The following is a 6,000-nucleotide window of genomic DNA, read 5'->3' as shown; positions in this document are numbered from 1 at the left end:
TGTTCCATGGTCACATCCCAATGTAAAGACCTGAATTACATATTACCATCTAACTAATTGACTTTAGGTTGTGTACAGTATGGCTTTAAAATATTTTTCCGTTTCTGTTCTTAAGAAATAAGGCTCAAAAATTTGCAACAAAATAAACTTGTTGAGCAATAGGAGATTATCCATATGCAGATGACAAAAAAAGTCTGCCCATCACTTGCTAAATTACCTAATACCAGGGCTTTTATTACCTCTGTATTGTAGTTCAGTGTACCCGATACTGCAGCAGCTGTTCTAGACAAAAGACTTCTTATAGGAAAAGCTCTTGGGCTGCCCTAGGAAAATGTTTAACATGGTCCCAAACTATCACCAGTCATTTATAGTACACTGGCACTCCCCTCAGTCTCCACTGTGACTGTAACCTCTGCACCCCCTTTAGTTATGCCCCCAAGCCAACATATATTAAGAGCCAGCAAAGGCTCTGTTCCATCACTGTGTCAACATCCAGTTGGCTTCAGTTAGACTTGTACTTGGAGAGGTTTCTATTGCTGTTGGTGAGTAGAATAAGAGGACGTATAACCTTATTCTACCCAGCAAAAAAAGAACAGAAGGTCAGTCTGATCCATTATTTCTTCTGCTTCTGTCTGTTAAAACGAGATCTGTCACTGATGAGTCAGAACACTTATCTCTTATGAACAGAGCCTAAAGTGGGCCATGCATTGACGCTAGGCTGAACAGAATATATACACAATAATATATACAATAATATACATTCTAATAACTTTTGCATTTTTCATAGAATATTAAGGAATCACATAACCAACAATACAGATCATTTCCAGCACCATCAAAAGTTTTCAGAACCCAAAAATGGTAAAGGGGTATTCCAATCTTCAAGATGATATTTAAAGGGGATGTTTCAGCAAATAAATGTTATGGTTAGTGCCAGTGGCGTAACTAGGAATGGCGGGGCCCCATGGCGAACGTTTGACATGGGACCCCCCCTCCAAAGACCCCGAATGACCGCCCCTTTTCCCTCGCGTTCCTGCAGGCATTTATTATGCCCCATAGTGGCCCTGTACACAGTATTATACCCTATAGTGGCCCCTGTACACAGTATTATACCCTATAGTGGCTCCTGTATACAGTATTATACAGCCTGCGCTGCACACATGGGTTAAACTCACCAGTGTGCACTCACTCTCCATAAGTCCTCAGCACTGCTCACTCCATCCCGGCACTATCTTCTTCCTGCACAATGTCTCCAGCCCTCCCCCACTGTCAGGACACACGCTGCTGAGGCTCTCCATCGCCCAGAAGCCCAGAACCCGATACCTCAGGTAGCCTCGGGCCTCAAAAAGTAAAATTTATTGTTTATATTTTTGTCATATTAACTAGTTGGGGGGCCCGGGCCCCCTAAGGTGTCGGGCCTTGTGGCAGCTGCTACCGTGGTAGTTACGCTACTGCAATGAAATGTTATACAGTTTTCCAACATACTTTCTGTATTGCAGATCTCTGCTTGCTGAAATTCAAAGTTTATTTTCAGTGCATAAAAATCAGTCCATAGTCATGTGATATTCAGTCCAAGGCCATGTGATATACAGTTCATGGTCATGTGATATACAGTCCATTGTCATGTGATATACAGTCCATGGTCATGTGATATATAGTCCATAGTCATGTGATATATAGTCCATAATCATGTGATGTACAGTCCATAGTCATGTGATATATAGTCCATGGTCATGTGATGTACACACATGTACACTTTGTTACAGTCACTGCATAGTAATCAGACTTCTGTTGAGCACCTGTGTGTACATCACATGACTATGGACTGTACATCACATGACTATGGACTGTACATCACATGACTATGGACTATATATCACATGACTATGGACTGTACATCACATGACTATGGACTATATATCACATGACTATGGACTGTACATCACATAACCATGGTCTGATTTTTATGCACTGTGAGTAAGCAGAATGAATGACAGCAAACAGAAATCTGGATAACGGTGAGGAATTGATATAAAAAAAATATGGGAAAATTCTATAACTTTTCATTAAACAAGCAATAACATTTTCTCTAATCATCTTTGTGTAAAAGTCTGTTGTCTTGATCGTTTGCCAATAAATACGGCCATGAATGCAGAAACTTTCTATGGTCTGGGACTTTTTAGGAACCCAGCCATGATCTCCTTATTGTAGCCGAGTTATCAGGCAGGGACACTACATGTAAGAAGATAACCCGGCCACAATGAGGAAATAATGGCTGATTTTCTGACCTTAGAAAGGTCCTGCATTCATAGTCATATCCACTGGCAACTGGTCAAGATACCAGACTGACATATTAAGAGAAAATCTTTAAAACTCTAAACATATTTCAAGTATAAATAATTTCAAAAATTGCAACTTTTAATGATCTACAAATTTTAAAATGGTTATGTTCATGGGAATACCCCTTTAAGCCAACTGAAGTGTTTTACCCAATACATTTCTTTATCTATCATACTCCATTTGTCAGTCACAGCTATGTCTCTTCAGTGGCTACATCTTGATGCCTAGGGTTGAGACCACTCGTGATATCTAGCTGCAATAGTCTCGCTGTGATATCAGTCTCTGTTTCCCTTACCTGTGATTGCAGGTTATTGGAATGTTCCGTCAGGTCTGCAGAGTGCTTTCAGCCCTTGAGCCCTGTGTGTAAATTCAGAAATAACTTTGCAGTTTAGTCTTGGGAGCATGCTGCTGGCCTGACCTATACACTACACAGTCTAAGGGGGCATTCACACTACGTATACTGAAGCTTATTCTGAACGTAAAACACGTTCAGAATAAGCGGCGTATAAAGTAGCTCCATTCATTTCTATGGGAGCCGGCATACGAGCGCTCCCCATAGAAATGAATGGACTGCTTCTTTCACTGCGAGCAGTCCCATTGAAGTGAATGGGAAGTGCCGGCGTGTACGGCTCGGCATGAGCAGAGCTTGCCGTATACGCCAGCACTTCCCATTCACTTCAATGGGACTGCTCGCAGTGAAAGAAGCAGTCCATTCATTTCTATGGGGAGCGCTCGTATGCCGGCTCCCATAGAAATGAATGGAGCTGCTTTATACGCCGCTTATTCTGAACGTGTTTTACGTTCAGGATAAGCTTCAGTATACATAGTGTGAATGCCCCCTTAGTCAGCTTATCAACTTGTTACTGAAACCAGGAAGTGAGGTGAGAGGAGACAGGGGATCAGGTGAAAACCTGAGATGGAAAAACCCATTTAGGTTAAGACCTCACTTAGCTAGCTACAGCCAAAAAAGGCTATATGGGAAAAACAGTGGCGGAAGCATATCGCGGTTTCTCCACAGCACTGTTCACAGAAAGTCCACTTTGTTTTCCTCTGCAGACTTTCTGCTTCAATAGTACCTGTTGGGAAAACGCCAGCATTTCCGTAGGTATAATTGACATGCTGCAATTTACAAAAACACAATGGTTTGTGAAATCACAGAATATCTGCTTCAGATTTTTTTCTGCAATGTATGGATAAGATTAGGCAGAATCCCATCCACTTTGCAGGTATGCAGGAAAATTGTGGCGTTCAAGCTATGTGGGGCCTTGGCCTTGGGCTGAGGCCCCACGTTGCCGAACAGCTTTTTCTGTTACAGATTTTGCTGCGATTTTTTTGAACCAAGGCTAAGAATGCCTTCAATAGTAATGGGAAATATAAAGGAGACTTCTTATACTTATCCCTCATTCTAATTTTACTCCAAGACTTTTTCACAATGTGGTGCCTCAGCCTTAAAGGGGTTGTCTGGGATAACCATAAAACCCTACACTAATCTAAACACCCTCCCCCCCTCCTACTTTCTAAAATACATTATTAATCAAAAATGCCTAATCACCCATATCCCTGGGGTGGTCATGTGACCGCCCCAGGGACATTTTTTGACTATCCGGTGATGATCTGTTTCCCCATTTCTGGAAACGGATTGTCACTACTACTCACTTTCCCCCAATCCACACCATCCTACTTACCCATCTTTCTGTCTGGGCTTCCTTCCCCAGGGAATCGCTCCTCCTCCTTTGATGACGTCAGCACACACTTGCGCAATAGAGACAATGTCATGGCTTAGTACTGAAGGTGACAATAGGTCTCTATTGCACAAGCTGGGAGCCTGCGCAATAGAGAAGTATTGAAGGCTACAGCATAGTGCTGCGCATTCCCTGCCGAAGGAAGACCAGGAGGATACAGGTAAAATATTATAGGGTAGGGGGGTGGGCTGAGTGAGTCAGGAAAGGTTATCAGTGGGAAGAATAGCATGGCAGGAATAGCTAGGGAGACAGAGAGGGTGTGTTAGAGAGGGGGGGGGGGGGTGGAGTGAGCTGGAGATAGTGTGCCAGCCTAAAACTACCAGAATACATTGCAGCAGGAAGCTACACACCAAGTAAACGAATGCAGAAGATGCTAGGCTCTCCCAGAGAAACCCAGAAATCACTCAAAACACTGCTTAAGATATATGAGTGCATTTATTAACCCATTAATAACACTAACAGACCTTTTTTTAAATTAAAAAAAAAAAAAAAAAATATATATATATATATATATATATATATATATATATACTGAGGATATACAGCTGTCTATAGCTTCCTTCCCATTTACAGACTTTAGGTTGCTGTAGACAACAGCCTATATAGCCTGCTAAAGACAGGTCAGTTCATGCAGCTTGTGATTCTCCTCTGGCTGCAATGCTTAATCTCCACATTGTTCCAAATGCTAATAGAAAATTCTTTTCATAAGTGTATAATAGGGAATTAATGTACACAACAATTACAGAACATTTCAGTTCTTATCTGATCCCTCTTGTTTGTTTGCAATACCAGGGTTTGTGCTGAAAGAGTCAAACTAAAATGTATCTATCCTCGCCATAATTTTTCATTCGTCAATTAGCCCAATTCCCTGTAGGCCTCGTTCCTTCTGTTTCAGAATTGATTACATCTCCTGAAAATAACATAAATTTGTTTCTATTTGTTCTAGTCCAGTTATTTACTACAATGAACAAATATTGTCACTGTGTTCATTATCAGATCTATCACTGAGAATGTGCTAATCCAAACAATAATAGCAACGTTCTATTTTATTGTTCTGTGATGTGCAGCCTCCTAATGCTGCCGCCTGAGGGGGTCACCTAGTTTGATTCATTACTGAGCCGTTCCTGCTGCTTGCTTCCCTGTGGAGGTTTCCTCTACGCTGCCTACTCTCTGTGATCTTTCATTAGGGGCCGATTTTTCACAGCGTACACTGAGATGACTTAGACTTTTGTCACACTCTGTTATATTTAGTGCTTAAACTCCTTCAGCACCAGGAACTGTTTAAGCAATAAGGGGTATGACAGTGTCAGCCGACCAGGGATGGAACCAGAAGAAAACACTGAGGAGTATCTAGAGATTTGGCTATTTTTGGGTTTAAGATCTAAAGTATCAGCACATTGTGACTATATGGAAGATAAATTGTTTCCTCTTCTCACAGACTGAGAAAAGTAGATTGTAAAAATAATCTGTAATGACTCATCATTTATTAATAAAATATGTTGTGTTCCCCATTGATAAGACTCTGTATTTCCAACTGTCATCGCTAATATCTTATTCTGCAAATATTAACCTTTTCAAACCACAGTGTATGTACCTGCGATGCAGAGAGGCTGACTGCCCGCTAACTGTGCCGCTCTACTAACCTCCACAATAGTATGCAGGGGTTGCTGGTCTCCTCCTGGGACCAGCACCTGGACTTCCAGGGTCAGGGGGTCGGTGGCGAGCCAGAGGCTTTTTAGGCCTGACTCTGGCTCCAGCTCACCACTGGTCATTCGGTTCTCCTGAGATCAGCTCACCCTGCACTCCTGTCCCTCCCTTCTCCTGCCTCCTACCGTGTTCCTGCTATTGGCCTTCTGTGTATGACCCTGCTTGCCTTCCAGACCTCCTTTCTTTGACCTATGATTCTGTACCATGTGAG

The sequence above is a fragment of the Leptodactylus fuscus genome, chromosome 5 (assembly GCF_031893055.1).
Source record: "Leptodactylus fuscus isolate aLepFus1 chromosome 5, aLepFus1.hap2, whole genome shotgun sequence".
In the NCBI taxonomy this organism is placed as follows: domain Eukaryota; kingdom Metazoa; phylum Chordata; class Amphibia; order Anura; family Leptodactylidae; genus Leptodactylus; species Leptodactylus fuscus.
The sequence above is the reverse complement of the archived record's forward strand: the minus strand, read 5'-3'. Positions refer to the sequence as shown.